The 20,059-nt window shown below is 40.1% G+C and overlaps 1 protein-coding gene across 2 annotated transcripts in view; it reads right to left on the reverse strand.

The window, feature by feature from the left end:
- TAOK3 (TAO kinase 3) overlaps window positions 1–20,059 on the reverse strand; it is a 223,201-nt gene that overhangs the window by 111,856 nt on the left and 91,286 nt on the right. For both annotated transcript variants that reach the window (XM_009248295.4, NM_001133509.2), the window contains 1 exon segment: window positions 3,899–4,003. The gene's annotated coding sequence lies outside the window, so the exon portion shown is untranslated.

A 20,059-nucleotide genomic window follows, 5' to 3' on the forward strand; every position in this document is an offset into this window, starting at 1 on the left:
GAGGTTGTAGTGAGCTGAGATCGTGTCACTGCACTCCAGCCTGGGTGACAGAGCAAGACTCTGTCTCAAAAAAAAAACAAAAAACAGTGACATACTTAGGGATAAATCCGACAAAAGATATATGATATATAAGACCTGTACACTGAAAATGACAAAATAATAATGACATAAAGACATAATGAAGGGATATACAGTGTTTATAAATCAGAAGACTCAACATTTTTTAAACTCTGAGAAGTTTAATCTAAAATTCATATGAGAATTCAAAGGACCCAGAATAACCAAAGCAACTTTGAAAAAGGAGGACAAAGTTGGAGAGCTAGCATAAAATAATTTCAAACTTTATTATAAAGCTACAGTTATCAAGATCATGAAATACTGGCACAGAGATAGACAAATTAATCAGTGCAGTGGAATAGGAAGCCCAGAAGTAGACCCACATATTTATGGACAACTGAGATTTGGTAGAAGTACAAAGGCAATCCAATGAAGAAATAATTGTCTTCAATGAATGGTACTGGAACAATTGCATCCAAATATGCAAGAAAACAGATATTTGGTCCATACTAACAACCTGTGTAAAAACTGACTCCAAATAGGTTACAGAACTAAATGTAAATCTACAATAATAAAATTTCTAGAAGAAGGTACAGGAGAAAATATTTGTGATCCCGGGTTAGTTAAAAATTTCTTAGTTAATAACCCAAAGCACAATCCATCAAAGGAAAAATTCATAAATTAGACTTCATCAGGATTAAAAATGTCTGCTTTTTGAAAGATACTTGAGAAAATCAAAAGACAAGCAACATATTGGGAGAAAATCTTTGCAAATTATGTCTCATAATGGGACCCCTGGATCCAGAAAACATAAATAATTGTCAAAACTTAATAATAAGAAAATAAGAAAACCCAATTTTTTTAATGGACAAAAGATTTGAACACAAGCACTCTACCAAGTGAGATGGATGAATGGCAAAAGAAAGATGCATACTATCACTATTCATTAAGGAGATGCAAATTAAAACCCATGAGAGGCCCGGCACGGTGGCTCACACCTGTAATCCCAGCACTTTGGGAGGCCGAGGTGGGTGGATCACCTGAGGTCAGGAGTTCAAGACCAGCTGGCCAACATGGTGAAACCTCATCTCTACTAATAATACATAAATTAGCCATGGGTTGTGGTGAGCGCCTGTAATCCCAGCTACTCGGGAGGCTGAGGTAGGAGAAGTGCTTGAACCCAGGAGGTGGAGGTTGCAGTGAGCCAAGATTGTGCCATTGCACTCCAGCCTGGGCAACAAGAGTGAAACTCTGTCTCAAAACTCAGTCTTTTTAATGTTAGCCATTAACATATGGAGTGACTGTATCTTTCATACACTGCTGGTGGGAATGTAAAATGGTAAAACACTTTGGAAAACATTGGGCAGTTTCTTAAAAAGTTAAACATACACCTATCATACGATGTAGCCATTATACTCAAGTATTTACCCAAGAAAAATGAAAGCATATGTCAATACAAAGCCCTGTATACAAATGTTCACAGTAGCTTTAATAGCCAAAATTGGAAACAATTCAAATGTATACCAACAAATGAATGGATAATCTGTGATAAATACAATGGACTGTAACTCAGCAATAAAATAAACTACAGATATACACTACAATATGAATGAATCTCAAAATATGCTGTGTAAAAGAAGTCAGACAAAAAATAGTACATACTTTATGATTTCATTTATATGGAATTCCAGAAAATGCAAACTAATTTAAAGAGATAGAAATCATATCAGTGGTTACCTGGGGGATGGGGGTGGCAATGGCAGGTAAAAAGGAATAGGTAGGAGGGGCTAAAAAGGGGCACGATGAAGCTTTTTGGGAGTGATAGTGGATATGTTTATTTCCACTATGATGGTGGTTTCACAGATATATACCTGTTAAAACAAATTATGCTCTTTAAATACGTTCACATTATTGTTGTAGAAAGATGTAATGTACCAAATTGAAATAAGTCTGGGTGTGGTAGCTTATGCTTGTAATCCCAGCACTTTGGGAGGCAGAAGCAGGCGGATCATTTGAGGTCAGGAGTTCGAGACCAGCCTTGCCAACATGGCGAAACACTGTCTCTACCGAAAACACAAAAATCAGCTGGGTGTGGTGGCACACGCCTGTAATCCCAGCTACTTGGGAGACTAAAGTGAGAGAATTCTTTTAATCTGGGAGGCAGAGGTTGCAGTGAGCAGACATTGTGCCACTTCACTCTGGCCTGGACAACAGAGCGAGACTCCATCTCAAAAGAAAAAAAAAATAAATTAAATCAAGTAGAGAAAATTTTTGCAAAATATTTGCCAGTTAAAAGCTATTCTGGGCCGGGCGCGGTGGCTCACATCTGAAATCCCAACACTTTGGGAGGCCGAGGAGGGCGGATCACGAGGTCAGGAGTTCGAGACCAGACTGGCCAACATGGTGAAACCCCGTCTCTACTAAAAATACAAAAACTAGCTGGGCATGGTGGCGCTTGCCTGTAATCCTAGCTACTCAGGAGGCTGAGGCAGGGAACTGCTTGAACCCAGGAGGTGGAGGTTGTAGTGAGCTGAGATCGTGCCACTCCACTCCAGCCTGGGTGACAGAGTAAAACACTGTCACAGGAAGAAAAAAAAAAAAAAGCTATTCTGAATATCAGAGAGGTGAACACACACACACATACACTTACCTACAAACTCAAAAGAGGTAGGAAAATTAAAAAAAAAAAAAGAGTAGTGTCCATTTAAAATATGAAACATGTAATTTCACTAATGATCAAAGAAGTAAAAACGGGAATAATATAACACCTCATTTCACCCACCAAATTGGCAAAATAAGAGGAAAAAAGATACTTTTTTTTGGGTAAGGGTATAAGGAAATAGTTTCATACATTGCTTGAAGAATAGGATGGGTATGCTCTTTGACCTACTAATACACTTTTGGGAATTCATACAAGGCAGTTTGTTTTGTTTTAGCAAAAGAGGCGAGGCATAATTAGGGAAAGCACAGAAGGAATACGATGGTGCATGTGGGAAACGTGACTTCTTTGACCTGTAAGTCTGGGATTCTTTGTAGCTTGTGTTTTATCTGAAGTTAGGTGTTGAAATTTTGGGTAAATTTTTATTTCCTTCTTTTTGTTTCTATGTATTTTCTAAAATTATATTTTGCAAAGTCTATTACTTCTGTAATCAGAAGAAAAGTGATACGAAACCTTTTAGGTAATTTCAAATCTAACTATAAACTACTGCAACAAAAAAAATGGCAATATATATATTTCCAGAAAATAATTTGACAATAGGAATCAAGAAAGTTTAAGTAAGCTCATTTCTTTTACCCAAATAATTCTCCATATTGTAAACTATAACTGAGAAGAAAAAAATTTTTAGGAAATAAATAGAAACTCAAAGATTTTTATTTTTATTTTATTTTATTTTTTTGAGACAGAGTTTCGCTCTTGTTGCCCAAGCTGGAGTGCAATGCACGATCTTGGCTCACCGCAACCTCCGCCTCCTGAGTTCAACCGATTCTCCTGCCTCAGCCTCCCCAGTAGCTGGGACTACAGACATGTGCCACCACGCCCGGCTAATTTTTTTTTTTTTGCATTTTTGGTAGAGACATGGTTTCTCCATTTTGATCAGGCTGGTCTCGAACTCCTGACCTCAGGTGATCCACCTGCCTCGGCCTCCCAAAGTGCTGGGATTACAGGCGTGAGCCACCGTGCCCAGCCAAAGATTTTTATAAAAGAATATTTTATCCCAATTTTATTAATATTTTTACTTTCCCTTTTATTTTTGTTTCAAAGATAAAAATTCATCCAAAAACCCAGAAAATATTATTTTTTTCCATTTCTTAGGAGAAAGCTAAGTTGTATGGACAATACCTTTTTGTGTGTGGCACAAAATATTCCATATTGCTCAGATTCATTTTAGCAGCAATCTTATTTTTTCTCTTTTATTACTTCAGTCCTTTGTATTTATGATGCAACCTATGGAAAAAGAAGAACAAAATACATAATTATCAGCAAAATTAAAGAATCAATAATTGCTCATGTGGTAGTTTTACATATTTACAAATGCAATATTACAGAGTTAAAATTTTACCTTCATCTGTTTGTGGATGGCAAATTTAAAAGATAAGATGCTCAAAACAAAGATGCAAGCTACTCTTTCACAGGCAATATCTGAGAAACAAATGTGTCGTTAGATTTAAGAATCTATACTGAAGCTTCCACTGGTTTGCTTGTGTCCAGGTAACTTAATGGAGGTTACCAGTAGACAGCACTAATCTGACAGCACGCGGTAATGCTACTGATTCTCTGTCAGTAAGGCTTCTATTTTGAATTGCTTTTCCAATAGACATGATGATTTGCATTGATTACTCTACCTTTCCTTTCCTAGGCTCTCCTATAACCAATCTTCCACATTTTCAGGGTGGTGATTATTATTTATTTATTTATTTATTTTTTGAGATGGAGTCTCGCTCTGTTGCCCAGGCTGGAGTGCAGTGGCATGATCTCGGCTCACTGCAACCTCTACCTCCCAGGTTCAAGCAATTCTCCTGCCTCAGCCTCCCGAGTACCGGGATTATAGGCGTCTGCCACTACGCCCGGCTAATGTTTGTATTTTCAGTAGAGATGGAGTTTCACCACGTTGGCCAGGCTGGTCTCAAACTCCTGACCTCAAGTGATCCGCCCACCTTGGCCTCCCAAAGTGCTGGGATTACAGGCGTGAGCCACCGCGCCCGGCTGGGGTGATGATTATTTTAAAATTATCTATTAAAGAAGTACATGCCCAATGTAGAAAACCTGGGAAATACACACTATTAAGAAAAAAATCCGGCCAGATGCAGTGGCTCACACCTGTAATCCCAGCACTTTGGGAGGCCAAGGCGGGCGGATCACGAGGTCAGGAGTTCAAGACCAGCCTGACAAACATGGTGAAACTCCGTCTCTACTGAAAATAAAAAAATTAGCCGGGCCTGGTGGCGTGCACCTGTAATCCCAGCTACTCAGGAGGCTGAGGCAGGAGAATCGCTTGAACCCAGGAGGCAGATGTTGCAGTGAGCCGAGACTGCTCCACTGCTCTCCAGCCTGGGTGACAGAGTGAGACTCCATCTCAAAAAACAAAAAACAAAAAAAAAAAAAAGAAGGAAAGAAAAAAATCCATAATCCTGTCCAGGCAAAACTCCATTAACAATCTGGCATACTTTTCTCCATGCACGTATTTATTTCTGCCTGCATTTTTAAAATGCAGATGAGATCACATTATATGTGTAATTCTATAGTTCACCTCTTTTATCTAACTCTATGACTATTTTGCCATGTCACCAAATACTGTTCACAAAGGTCATTTTAATGACTGCTTAATGTCTGTCTTATGGAAGAGCTGCAATTCATTCACAACCATTTCTCCACAATCAGAAACCAAGGCTGTATTCAACTTTTTGTTGAACTATTGAAAATTATTGTGTCTGGAAGATCTTGGTGCCTAATACTTATCTACATTTTGGAGGCTTTCTTGAGAATGGCTTTCTAGAAGTAGAATTATTGGGTCAAAGAATATAACAATTTAAAACCTACATACATTGGAATAATTTTTAGATGCTTTAATAGCATTGTAGATGAAGGCCTTACAGGAAAAAACTAGAAAAAAACTATGGACTTCCATTTTCACATTTTTCTTGCTGAGAATATCCCACTCTTGTCTCGTGCCTATACTTATAAACTGAACGTTTTCATTATTTTTGTAACTCCTTCCGATTCTGTCTGTGGCTGTGGAATGCTTTAGATTAAGTGGTAGCTAAAACTTGCCTGAATTCAGCATCACATTTTACCTAACCACTAACCAATCAATAACTGCAATGTTTGCATGTCTACTCTGCTAATGTAGTCTGACTATAGCTCCAATAAACTAAAATATTCCTTATGACATCATATGAACACTAGTTGCTAAATTTCTAAGAAAGTAGTTTCAGCCGGGCGCAGTGAATCACGCCTGTAATCCCAGCACTTTGGGAGGCCAAGGCGGGTGGATCACTTGAGGTCAGGAGTTTGAGACCAGCCTAACCAACATGGAGAAACCCCGTCTCTACTAAAAATACAAAATTAGCCGGGTGTGGTGGTGTATGCCTGTAATCCCAGCTACTCGGGCAGCTGAGGCAGGAGAATCGCTTGAACCTGGGAGGCGGAAGATGTGGTGAGCCGAGATCATGCCATTGCACTCCAGCCTGGCAACAAGAGCAAAACTGTCTCAGAAAAAAGAAAAGAAAGAAAAGAAAAGAAAAAAAAGAAAAGAACAAAAGAAAATAAAGAAAAGAAAGAGAGTTTCAAATAAGGCATCTTACAAATCAGGAAACATTCATTCCTAAAAAATAGTTTTCTCTCTCTTTCTTTCTTTCTTCTCTCTCTCTCTCTTTCTTTCTTTCTTTTTTTATTTTTTGAGACAGAGTCTGGCTCTGTTGCCCAGGCTGGAGTGCGGTGGTGAGATTTCAGCTCACTGCAACCTCCACCTCCCAGGTTCAAACGATTCTCATGCCTCAGCCTCCTGAGTAGCTGGGACGACAGGCTCGTGCCACCATGCTGGGCTAATTATCCTCTCTCTAAATAGTTACATAATTAATTTTCTTTCTCTATCTCTCTCTTTTTTCTTTTTTCTTTTTTTTGAGACTCAGGCTGGAGTGCAGTGATGCAGTATCGGCTCACTGCAACCTCTGCCATCTGGGTTCAAGCGATTCTCCTGCCTCAGCCTTCCAAGTAGCTGGGATTACAGGCATGCGCCACTATGCCTGGCTAATTTTGTATTTTTAGTAGAGATGGGGTTTCGTTATATTGGCCAGGCTGGTCTCAAACTCCTGACTTGCGATGATCCACCTGCCTTGGCCTCCCAAAGTGCTGGGATTACAGGCGTGAGCCACTGCGCCCGGCCCACTTTTACATAATTTTCTTAAAATGCATGTATACTCTCTTCATCTTTGGTTGCCAAGCTCTATATATGTTCTAAAATTATCTCTCTAAGACTTCTAGGAATTAAGCCTTCTCAGTTTTATCTTTTCTTTGTTTGCTTTTCTGCTACAATATTGCATTGCTATTGTCCATTAAACCTAAAGGATATTTTCGATTATCTTCCATTTTACTACCCCCACTTCCTTCTTCATAAATGTCTCTTGGATCCCATGAAAATGTCTTCTGTTTTTCCAAATTATTCTGATTATACTTCCTCTTCTCTCTGATGCCTAAATGAATGTGTTCCTCTAAGGATTTCCCCAAGTCCTCTGTGTGACTGCAAGCTGCTATCTTAATTTCTGCCCATTTAATGATTTTAAGTAATACTGTGTCACTAGACAGTACTGACCATTATTCCAAGCCCCAGTCCCATATTTTCAAATATCTATTTGGCTTCTCCCCTAAATGGCTCACATACACCTCTCATTAACTTTGTTCTATTTCCCTGTCCCTTACATTCAATTAATCCCCAATTTCTGCTTCAAATATTTCTTTTGACCTGTTTTTCCATTTCTCTGGCATTCATATGCTCTCTCCTTTTCTTCTCCTCTTACAGCCTCTATCTTTTCTGGAATTCGAAAAACACTATTACCATAATCATCTTTCTAAAGCATGGTTCAGATAATATCACAGCTCTGCTCAAAATCTTTCAAAATCTCACTACTTCCTATGGGATAAAGAATAACAATAATAATAATAATAACTTTACCTAACGAACATTCAAAGCTGGCTTCAAACCACTAGTCTAACCTAAATTCTTAAACTCTATAATCAGGAAAAAATAAATTCCATTCAGTTACATTTGTATGTATATTTTGTATTTCATTTCTCACTTTGTCTTTGTCTAAGTTGTCTCCTCTGCTTATAAGGCCAAAATCCCAACTATTCTCACAGTCCAGCTAAATGTCACTTCCTTCTTTTTTTTTTTTTTTTGAGACGAAGTCTCGCTCTGTCTCCCAGGCTGGAGTGCAGTGGCTCCAATCTTGGCTCACTGCAAGCTCTGCCTCCCAGGTTCATGCCATTCTCCTGCCTCAGCCTCCCCAGTAGCTGGGACTACAGGCGCCCGCCACCACACCTGGCTAATTTTTTTTTGTATTTTTAGTAGAGACGGGGTTTCACCATGTTAGCCAGGATGGTCTCGATCTTCTGATCTCGTGATCCGCCTGCCTCGGCCTCCCAAAGTGCTGGGATTACAGGCATGAGCCACTGCGCCCGGCTAAATGTCACTTCTATAAAACCTACTATTTTCTCCCTTTGCTTCAGTTTTCAACACACATAGTTAGTACTTTAAAACTGGATGGCAAGTGCTTTTTCAGAGAAGGATAATTGTCTAAGTCCACATTTGGATTAATCATTGTAACCCCTGATATTTTTAAAAATAAAAACAGTGTTATTGAGATATAATTCACCTCTCATACACTCTGCCCATTTAAAGTGTACAATTCAATGGTTTTTAGTATATTCACAGATATGTACAACCATTACTAACCACAGTTATTTTTAGAACATTTTCATCACCATACATACACACACAAAACCATACCCTTTAGCTATTACCCCAGCCTCGCCCCGCCCCGCCCCATTCCCTCCATTCCTAAGCAATTTACTAACATACTTTCATTTTCATGTATTTCCTTGTTCTGGGAATTTCATATAAACAGAATCATACAATATGTGGTCTTTCATGACTGGCTTTTTTCACTCAGCATGTTTTCAAATCCAATGCATAGCATGAATCAGTATTTCTTTTTATTGCCAAATAATACTCCATTGTATGGATATGTCACATTTTATCCATTTATCAGGTGATGGACATTTGGACTGCTTTACCTTTTGGCCATTACGGATAGTGCTACTAGAATTATTCATGTATAAGTTTTTATGCGGATATATGTTTTCATTTTCTTGAGCGTATACCTATGAGTGGAAATGCTGGGCCCTACAGCTTCTTTAAGTAGCAGATATTCCATAAAAATCTGATGAAATCACCTTCCCTGTTCCATTTCAATCTTTCCTTTCCCCAAAAGATAAACGAGAATACTTTTTCTTCTAAGAGGATAAGATGAAATAACAGGCATAAAATAAGTTTTTCCCTCTTCCTTGACCTCCTGCAACCTCAGGTATTACATTGACCTTGACCTCCTGCAACCTCAGGTATTACATTTATAGTGAGAATGTAGAACTGCGCCAAGAATGTAGTATTTCAGGTTTTAGGGCCTTGGGCCAAATAAACAGTCCAACTAGCATGGAGTAGAAGATTTCATCAGAGATGTGCAATTGAAATAATTTTCTTCACAAACACTTCTTTATTCTAAGAAATGGAAACCTTCTAACAATGGTAATCAAGTAAATTATTTCTCACAGACATTCTAACTTAGTATAAGAAAGAACACTGGTGGCGCATGCCTGTAGTCCCAGCTACTTGGGAGGCTGTGACATGAGAATCATTTAAGCCCAGGAGGCAGAGGTTGCAGTGAGCCGAGTCACGCCACTGCACTCCAGCCTGGGAGACAGAGCAAGACTCCATTTCAAAAAAAAAAAAAAAAAAGAAAGAAAGAACATTTGATAGAGAGTAGAAATATATATATTTTAAATAATTTTCCCTTTCCCAGAAACTTCAAGAAAGATGATTCACTGAAGACCTTAGTTGTGTTTCAATGTTTTTTTCAACAATAACGTTCTTCTCAACAATGTTTTTCTCTAGCAGCACTATCCTGGAGCCAGTGAATTTGAAAACTCCATAATATTTCAGTATTAATAAAGTAAATAAGAATTAGAATGTTTCACACTGGAAAGAATATTAAAGATACACCATTTCAACTCCTTTTTTTCTTTTTATACTCCATCTCAGAAAAGTTAAGCATCACATCACACCTCTGTGGCAGCATTATCCCCAAATTAAAATCCTGGACTTCTGGCCAAGTGCAGTGGCTCGCGCCTGTAATCCTAGCACTTTGGGAGGCCGAGGTGGGAGGGCTGCTTGAGTCCAGGAGTTCGAGAACAGCCTGGGTAACACAGTGAGACCCCCGTCTCTATGAAATAAAATACAAAAAAATTAGCTGGGCATGTTAGCACGTGCCTGTAGTCCCAGCTACTTGGGGGCTGAGGTGGGAGGATTGCTTGAGCCCAGGAAGCTGAGGCTACAGTGAGCCGAGATTGTGCCACTGCACTCCAACCTGGGTGACAAAGTAAGAACCTGTCTGGGAAAAAAAAGAATCCAGGACTTCTGATTTTTCATTACAGAAAACATTCTCCTGAACCATGCTGCCCTAAGTCATAGTTTACTATTTTGGAGGGTAATCAAGAAAATTTTAAATTTAATGTAAGATTGAACTTCTGTTATTATTCCTCCCAAGGATCTCAGAACACTCAAATATATGGTGCTAGATTCAGTTCTTATGAAGACTGCAGAGCAAACAAATTTGAGGCCTCTTTAAGAAAAAAATAGGGCCAGCATGGTGGCTCATGCCTGTAATCCCAGCACTTTGGGAGGCTGAGGCAAGCAGATCACGAGGTCAGGAGATCCAGACCATCCTCGCTAACATGGTGAAACCCCATCTCCACTAAAAACACAAAAATTAGCCAGGTGTGGTGGCACGCGCCTGTAGTCCCAGCTATTCGGGAGGCTGAGGCAGGAGAATCGCTTGAACCCAGGAGGCAGAGGTTACAGTGAACCGAGATCAGTGCCACTGCACTCCAGCCTGGGCAACAGAGCGAGACTCCGTCTCAAAAAAAAAAAAAAGAAAAGAAAAAGAAAAAAATAAGTCAGGCATGGTGGCTCATGCCTATAATCTCAGCCCTTTGGGAGGCTGAGGCAGGTAGATCACTTGACATCAGCAGTTCAAGACCAGCCTGGCCAACATGGTAAAACCCGTCTCTACTGAAAATACAAAAAATTAGCTGGGCGTGGTGGCGCATGCCTGTAATTCCAGCTACTCAGGAGGCTGAGACAGGAGAATAGCTTGAATCCAGGAGGTAGAGGTTGCAGTGAGCCGAGATCGTGCCATTGCACTCCAGCCTGGGCGACAGAGCAAGACTTTGTCTCTAAATAAATAAACAAATTCTCACTTAAAATTACGTATAGAGCCTTAGATGAAGCTGGTCAAAGAAGCTCTGAAACATGCTTCACAGTAAACCAGCCTTTGAAAATTCCTAATATTTCGTTCATTATCTTGCTCCCAGAGGGTTGACTGAGGCAGGTAAAATCTTAACTTTACAGCAGTGAAAAATGAAGTATAAATATGTAATATCTTTTTCGAAGTCACATAGTTAGGACTAGTCAAGTATTTGGTTTCTTCCCCCGCTTCCTTCCACACGACTTCCCATAAGACTTGAAGAGAATTGTCTAAAACAAACAAACAAACAAAAAACCAAAAAAAAAAACTGGCAAATTTTGTTTTAGTTGCTGTTCCTGTTTGCCACCAATATTTAACTATTATCTTGAGGTAAGAAAACTGCTTTTAAGGTACTTTCACGCTGAAAATGAAACTAGATGATAGCTGCTTTTTATGCCACTATGATTCTATAGCCCAACTGTGAACATATATCCTCACATTTAAGAGCTGAAAAAGGACCTTAGTGATCATCTAATTTCTACTTGGCAAATAATGCAGAAGTAGCTGGGGTTTTGAGGATCCTAACAATGATAACCTTTAGACTACTCCTGGGTCAACTGACATTAAATTATATGAAGATTCTTCTAGTCACTCTTTAAGACTTTATCTATGTAGGCTCAAAAGCAAAAATATCAATTATTTTGATTTCTTATGGAGTATTATTTTCTTCCTTAATAAAAAGAGGTTTAGGATAAGAGACAGATGGGAAAGTAGAGGCCCCATTGGATCTCTTAAATTTAACACTGAATATCTTTTTTTTTTAAAGACAGTCTCGCTCTGTTGCCCAGGATGGAGTACAGTGACACCATCTCAGCTCACTGCAACCTCTGCCTCTCAGGTTCCAGAGATTCTCGTGCCTCAACATCCCAAGTAGCTGGGACTACAGGCACGTGTGACCACACTCTGTTAATTTTTTTTTTTTTTTTTAAGTAGAGACGGGGTTTCACCATGTTGGCCAGGCTGGTCTCAAACTCCTGGCCTCCCAAAGTGCTGGGATTACAGGCGTGAGCCACCACGTCCAGCAACACTGAATATCTTTGTCCTGTCTGATACTTTGATATGAGGCCAGCAACTTGAAATCAATTATGCATCTACTTCAGAAAAAAATGGCACCTCACATGAGTCTGAAAATTAAGACCAGTATAAAAATGGTGGTGATGTGTCTACATAAATCCCAAATTATTCTAAAATATCTGACCAGGTTTTTGAAGTCTTCATTTTGTACTGTAACTTTTTTTTTTCATTTAAAAAAATGTCTTATTTTTTAGAGAGACAGGGTATTATATTACTCTGTCACCCAAGCTGGAGTGCAGTAGTGTGATCACAGTTCACTGTAGCCTCAACCTCTGGGATTCAAGCAGCCCTCTTGTCTCAGCCTCCCAATTAGCTGGGACTACAGGCGTGTGCCACCATGCCCAGCTAACTTATTTTTTGTAGAGATAGGGTCTTGCTATGTTGCCCAGACTGGTCTCCAACTCCTGGGTCAAGCAATCCTCCTGACTCAGCCTTCCAAAGTGCTGGGATTACAGGCATGAGCCATTGTGCCTGGCTGCCCCATTATTCAGTCTTATACCCCAATATTCTGTTATGTAAAGAATATATAATATGAAAACTTTATGTAACTGTAATACACAATAATTTGCTCTTAGGATTTCTCAAACATGATTAATAATCATTCATACCTCTTATTTTAAAAATTCTCACAGATCCCTAACATTTTCTTAAATTACTTTTAGTCATTTACTTTACTCATTTACTATTTGGCAAATATTTATTAAGTACCTAATATTCGTCTGGCACTGAACAAGGCTTTAGGTTCTTTCCTGTTCTCATACAGCTTATATTCTAGTAGAGAGATATAGAAATATTTATACATGAACTATTAATAAATATAAAGAGAAATATAAAATGAAACACGGCCAGTGGGCAGGATAGATCTCTCTGATAAGGTAACAGTTGAGCAGAGACCTGAAGGATGAAGGAAGTGAAGGAGCAAGCCCTAAAGGTCCTGGCAAGGAAGAGTGGTACAGGTGAGGGAATAGCAAGATTGTTTTGTGTACTCCAGAAAATGCCAGAAGGCCAGCGTGGGTAAGGGAAAGTGAACAATGGGGATGTAGTAGAAGAGATAGGGCCTTTCATAATGTGATGAAGATTTTGGATTTTATTATAAGTGAGATGGGAAGCCACCGAAGCATTTCATGAGAGATGCCACTTCTGTGTTTAAAAGGATCACTCTGACTATTCTGTGGGAAATAGATTGTGTAGAAGCAAGGTTAAAAACACTGAGACCTGAAAGAAGCCATTGCAAAAGTCTAAGAAAGAAATGATGACAGCCAGCACCAAGGTGCTGGTGGTAGAGGTAATAAGAATTGGTTGAATTCCAGAATAATTGAGAAGGAACAACCAAATGGGCTTTGCTGCTTTGATTGGAATATGAAAGAAAGAGAGGAGTCAAAGATGACTCCAAGCCTTAGGGCCTGAGCTACCGAAAGATGAAATTGCCCATTTATAAAACTGTAATATGGCCGGGCACGGTGGCTCATGCCTGTAATCCCAGCACTTTGGGAGGCCGAGGCGGGCGGATCACGAGGTCAGGAGATCAAGACCAACCTGGCGAACACTGTGAAACCCTGTCTTTACTAAAAATACAAAAAAATTAGCTGGGTGTGGTGGCAGGCACCTGTAGTCCCAGCTACTCTGGAGGCTGAGGGAGGAGAATGGCATGAACCGGGGGGGCGGAGCTTGCAGTGAGCAGAGACTGTGCCACTGCACTCCAGCCTGGGCAACACAGCGAGACTCCGTCTCAAAAAACAAAAAACAAAAAACAATAAACAAAAAAAACTGTAATAGGCTGGGCGCAGTGGCTCATGTCTGTAATCCCAGCACTTTGGGAGGCCAAGGCGGGTGGATCACCTGAGGTCAGGAGTTCGAGACCAACCTGGCCAACATGGTAAAACCCTGTGTCTACTAAAAATACAAAAATTAGCTAGGCATGGTGGCACACGCCTATAGTCCCAGCTACTCAGGAGACTGAGGCAGGAGACACTTAAACCCAGGAGACAGAGGTTGCAGTGAGCTGAGATCACGCCACTGTACTCCAGCCTGGGCAACAGAGAGAGAGACTCGGTCTCAAACAAACAAAACTGTAATAAACCTCTTATGGCTTTTATACAACTTATATGAAACAAATTCACAACGTCTCTCCAAATCAAACTCAACAATTGCTTTGACAGTACAGACATTATTATTTTGTTGATACAATAACTTCCAAAACAAATATGGCCCATTCTACTGTGTTTCTTATTTTTCAGTATGGCATGCTCATTCACCATTAGACCACTTTTCTCTACCTGTACTCCTAGGAATACTTCATTTGTATAACCTGGCTTGATATCATCTGGCCTTCAGAAGGTGTGAGTTTAACAGTTACACATTAATTCCACTTCCATTTCTATTTTTTTCTCATTCGTCTAAGACAATTCAAGTGGTACCACTTGGCATTATGGTAAACACAAACACAGGCCCTGAAATCTCAACAACCCATAGGACTCTTTAGTGATAATGTGGTCATCCAAATGATCCACCATGTATTTTTTTTTTTTTAAGATGGAGTCTTGCTCCGTCACCCAGGTTGGAGTGCAGTGGCATGATCTCGGCTCACTGCAACCTCTGCCTCCTGGGTTCAAGCAATTCTTCTGCCTCAGCCTCCCGAGTAGCTGGGAGTACAGGTGCGCACCACCACGCCTGGCTAATTTTTGAATTTTTAGTAGAGACAAGGTGTCACCATACTGGCCAGGCTGGTCTCAAACTCCTGATTTCGTGATCCACCCACCCCGATCTCCCAAAGTGCTGGGATTACAGGCATGAGCCACCGTGCCTGGGCCCACCATGTATTTTTTAAAAGATCATCATCAAAATGAAAACACAATATTAAAAAAGTTGTGGAGAACTTTTAGACCTATTTTCATATCTTTAAGTTCCCAGGGGTCTATAGATTTACTTGAAAACACTAGGGAATATAATCTTATCTTACCCAAGGTGGTTGGGTACAAAGGTCAACACCTAAGGCCAAAACTGCATACAGCTCTAATTACCCTTGAAAATTCCAGTGTTTGTGGTTTTGTTTACAAAACTCTTTAAAGTAATTTTCACACACAGTCAAGTTTGGGAACCACTGAGCAAGTCAAACCTGCCCCCACCCCAAAAGCCTATTTATAAAAGGCATTTTTTTGTTGCACCTAGCAATAAAAAAGTAGAATTTGAATTTATTTTTTAACATTTACTTTAGGTTCAGGGGTACATGTGCAGGTTTGTTATATAGGTACATTGCACGGGGGTTTGGTGTACAGATTACTTCACCACCCAGGTAATAAGCATAGTACCCAATATGGTAATTTTTTGATCCTCGCCCTCCTCCTTCTTTCCACCCTCAAGTAGGTCCTGGTGTCTGTGATTCCCTTCTTTGTATCCATATGTACTCAGTATTTAGCTCTCACTTATAAGTGAGAACATGCAGTATTTGGTTTCCTGTTCCTGTGTTCATTTACTAAATGGCTTCCAGCTCCACCCATGTTGCTGTAAAGGACATGATCTCATTCTTTTTTCATGGCTGCATAGTATTCCATGGTGTATATATACCACATTTTCTTTATCCAGTCCACTGCTGATGGGCATTTAGGTTGATTCCATGTCTTTGTTATTGTGAAGAGTGCTGCAGTGAGCATATGGATACATGAGTCTTTATAGTAGAATGATTTATATTCCTTTAGGTAAATAACCAATAATGGGATTGCTGAGTCAAATGGTAATTCTGCTTTGAGTTGAGAAATTGCCAAACTGCTTTCCACAATGACTGAACTAATTTACATTCCCAGCAGCAGTGTATAAATGTTCCATTTTTTCTGCAACCTTGACAGCATCTGTTATTTTTTATTTTTATTTTCATTTTTTGAGACGGAGTCTTGCTCTATCGCCCAGGCTGGAGTGCAGTGGTGTGGTCTTGGCTCACCACAACCTCTGCCTCCCGGGTTCAAGCGATTTTCCTGCCTCAGCCTCCTGAGTAGCTGGGATTACAGGCATGCGCCACCACACCCAGCTAACTTTTACATTTTTAGTAGAGACAGGGTTTCACCATGTTAGCCAGGTTGGTTTCAAACTCCTGACCTCTCGATCACCACAGGTGATCTGCCTGCCTTGTCCTCTCAGAGTGCTAGGATTACAGGTGTGAGCCACCAATAGCCATTCTGATTGGTGTGATATGGTATCTCATTGTGGTTTTGATTTGTATTTCTCTAATGATTAGTGATGGTGAGCATTTTTTCATATGCTTGTTGGTTGTGTACATGTCTTCTTTTGAAAAGTGTCTGTTCATGTCCTTTGCCCACTTTTTTTTTTCTTTTTTTTTGAGACGGAGTGTCGCTCTGTCGCCCAGGCTGGAGTGCAGTGGCACAATCTCTGCTCACTGCAAGCCCCGCCTCCCGGGTTCAGGCCATTCTCCTGCCTCAGCCTCCCGAGTAGCTGGGACCACAGGTGCCAGCCACCACACCCGGCTAATTTTTTGTATTTTTAGTAGAGACGGGGTTTCACTGTGTTAGCCAGGATGGTCTCGATCTCCTGACCTCGTGATCCACCCACCTCTGCCTCCCAAAGTGCTGGGATTACAGGCGTGAGCCACCGCGCCCGGCCCTTTGCCCACTTTTTAATGGGATTGTTTTTTGCTTGTTGATTTGAGTTCCTTATAGATTCTGGATATTATTAATAGATCTTTGTTGGATGCATAGTTTGCAAACATTTTCTCCCATTCTGTAGGATGTTTATTCTGTTGATAGTTTCTTTTGCTGTACAGAAGCTCTTTAATTCTCATTTGTTAATTTTTATTTTTGTTGCAATTGCTTTCAGTGTCTTCATCATGTAATCTTTGCCAGGTCCTATGTCCAGAATGGTATTTCCTAGGTTACCTTCCAGTGTTTTTATAGTTTTAGGTTTTACATGTAAGTCTTTAATCCATCTTGAGTTGATTTTTTTTTTTTTTTTTTTTTTTTGAGAGAGAGAGTCTCACTCTGTCACCCAGGCTGGAGTGCAGTGGTACAATCCTGGCTCACTGCAACCTCTGCCTCTGGGATTGAAGCGATTCTCCTGCCTCAGCCTCCTAAGTAGCTGGGGTTACAGGCATGCAACACCATGCCCGGCTAATTTTTGTTTTTACTGTTGTCTTTTTTTTGAGACAGAGTTTCTCACTGTCAACCAGGCTGGAGTGCAGTGGCTTTGATCTCCGCTTACTACAATCTCTGTCTCCTGGGTTCAAGTGATTTTCCTGCCTCAGCCTCCTGAGTAGCTGGGATTATAGGCACCCGCCACCACGTCCAGCTAATTTTTTGCATTTTTAGTAGAGATGGGGTTTCACTATGTTGGCCAAGCTGGTCTTGAACTCCTGACCTCGTGATCCGCCCGCCTTAGCCTCCCAAAGTGCTGGGATTACACGCGTGAGCCACCACGCCCGACCTTTTTTTTTTTTTTTTGAGCTGGAGTCTCGCTCTGTCGACAGCCTGGGGTGCAGTGGCGCCATCTTGGCTCATTGCAACCTCCACCTCCCGGGTTCAAGTGACTCTCCTGCCTCAGCCTCCAAGTAGCTGGGACTACAGGCGTGCGCCACTACGCCCAGCTAATTTTTGTATTTTTAGTAGAGACAGCGTTTTGCCACAGTGGCCATGCTGGTCTAGAACTCCTGACTTCAAGTGACCCACCTGCCTCAGCCTCCCAAAGTGCTGGGATTACAGGCGTGAACCACTGCACCCGGTGTGATTTTTGTAAACGGTGTAAAGAAGGGGTCCAGTTTCAATCTTCTGCATATGGCTAGCCATTTATCCCGGTACTATTTATTAAACAGGAAGTCCATCCCCCATTGCTTGTTTCTGTCGACTTGGTCAAAAATCAGATGGTTGTAGGTGTGTGGCATTATTTCTGGGCTCTCTATTCTGTTCCACTGGTCTATGTGTCTGTTTTTGTACCAGTACCATGCTCTCTTGGTTACTATATCACTGTAGTATAGTTTGAAGTCTGGTAACAGGTAACGTGATGCTTCTAGTTTTGTTCTTTTTGCTTAGAATTACTTTGGCTTTTCAAGGTCTCGTTTGGTTGCATATGAATTTTAAAATAGCAGTTTCTAATTCTGTGAAGAATGTCATTGGCAGTTTGATAGGAACAGCACTGAATCTGTAAATTGCTTTGGGAAAGTATGGCCATTTTAACAATATTAAGTCTTCCTATCCATGAGTATGAAATGTTTTTCCATTTGTTTTTGTCATCTCTGATTTCTTTAAGCAGTGTTTAGTAGTTCTCATTGTAGAGATCTTTCACCTCCCTGGTTAGCTGTATTCCTAGGTATTTTATTCTTTTTGTGGCTATTTTGAATGGGACTGCATTCTTGATTTGACTCTCGGCTTGGAAGCTCTTCATATATAGGAATGCTACTGATTTTTCTACATTGATTTTGTATCCCGAAACTGCTGAAGTTGTTTATTAGATCAAAGAGCATTTGGGCAGAGACTATGCAGTTTTCTAGGTATAGAATCATGTTACCTGCAAACAGGGAAAGTTTGACTTTCTCTCTTCCTATTTGGATACCTTTTATTTCTTTCTTTTGCCTGACTTCCCTGGTCAGGACTTCCAGTGCTATGTTGAACAGGAGTGGTGATAGGGTCTTGTTCTGGTTTTCAAGGGGAACGCTTTGGCTTTTACCTATTCAGTATGATGTTGGTTGTGGGTTTGTCATAGATGGCCCTATAAAAGGGATTTGTCACCTTTTATGTGACACTGACCTCTTTGGCAGTTCAAGGATGCCTATGGACACTTTCTCAGAATAATGTTTTACATGAAAAAAATTAACCACTTAGAATTATGAAGGAAACTAGTTATACTGAAATGAAGTTATAAAAATATTAAAAAGCGTCCAGGTGTGGTGGCTCATGCCTCTAATCCCAGCACTTTGGGAGGCTGAGGCAGGCGAATCACCTGAAGTCAGGAGTTTGAGACCAGCCTGGCCAACATGGCAAAACCCTGTCTCTACTAAAAGTACAAAAATAGCCGGGTGTGGTGGTGGGTACGTGTAATCCCAGACACTCAAGAGGCTGAGGCTGCAGTGAGCCAAGATTGCACCATTGTACTCCAGCCTGGGCAACAAGAGTGAGACTCTGCCTCAGGAAAAAAAAAAGAAAAAAAATTAAAAATTAAAAAGCAAATTTGTCACGTAGTAATATATGTGCTTCTTTATTAATGCATTTAGCAGTAAGAGAGAGACAGGAGTCTAATAACTACAATAATTTCAACAAGTGATGAGCATAAAAAATATTTTGACGTACATGTAACAACTAATGTGATATAAAATATTTGTTATTTTTATTGGTGAAAAAGTCACAGGTATTGCTAATACTCTTGCGGTTTGTGGCCAACATTTATAATTATAGAAAATGGTAAATTTCAGTTAGAGTTTAGTAAAAACAAAAATGGAGTGTTTTCTAACAGATTCCTTGATCTACAGAAACCTGGGCATACAAACCACTCACTCTTTCAGATAACCGGTATAAATGGGTATTGGTGAGGAATTCTAAAAGTTCTTCTTATGTGTAGAGTTTATTGTGTTCTGTTTTCTACCAAACCTCATAATCTCTTTTGGTAGAAATTCATAAAATGTTGTGAGGATTGAAATAATATACTCCAAGTATGTAGTAGGTACAGAATAAAAGGTCTGCTAGATGTGAATCTAATCTTACTTGATCACATTGTTATTTAAAAAGTTATAGAGAATTACCTTGGCATTTCCCACTGTGATTCCACTGAACAGCTATTACTCCTATGCCTTTTGGCATTGGTAGTTCCCTTACTATAGCATTTCATCTTACGTTGTGGAAGTTCATTGAAATGTATTGAT

This window comes from Pongo abelii, chromosome 10 (genome assembly GCF_028885655.2).
Source record: "Pongo abelii isolate AG06213 chromosome 10, NHGRI_mPonAbe1-v2.0_pri, whole genome shotgun sequence".
Taxonomy (NCBI): Eukaryota; Metazoa; Chordata; class Mammalia; order Primates; family Hominidae; genus Pongo; species Pongo abelii.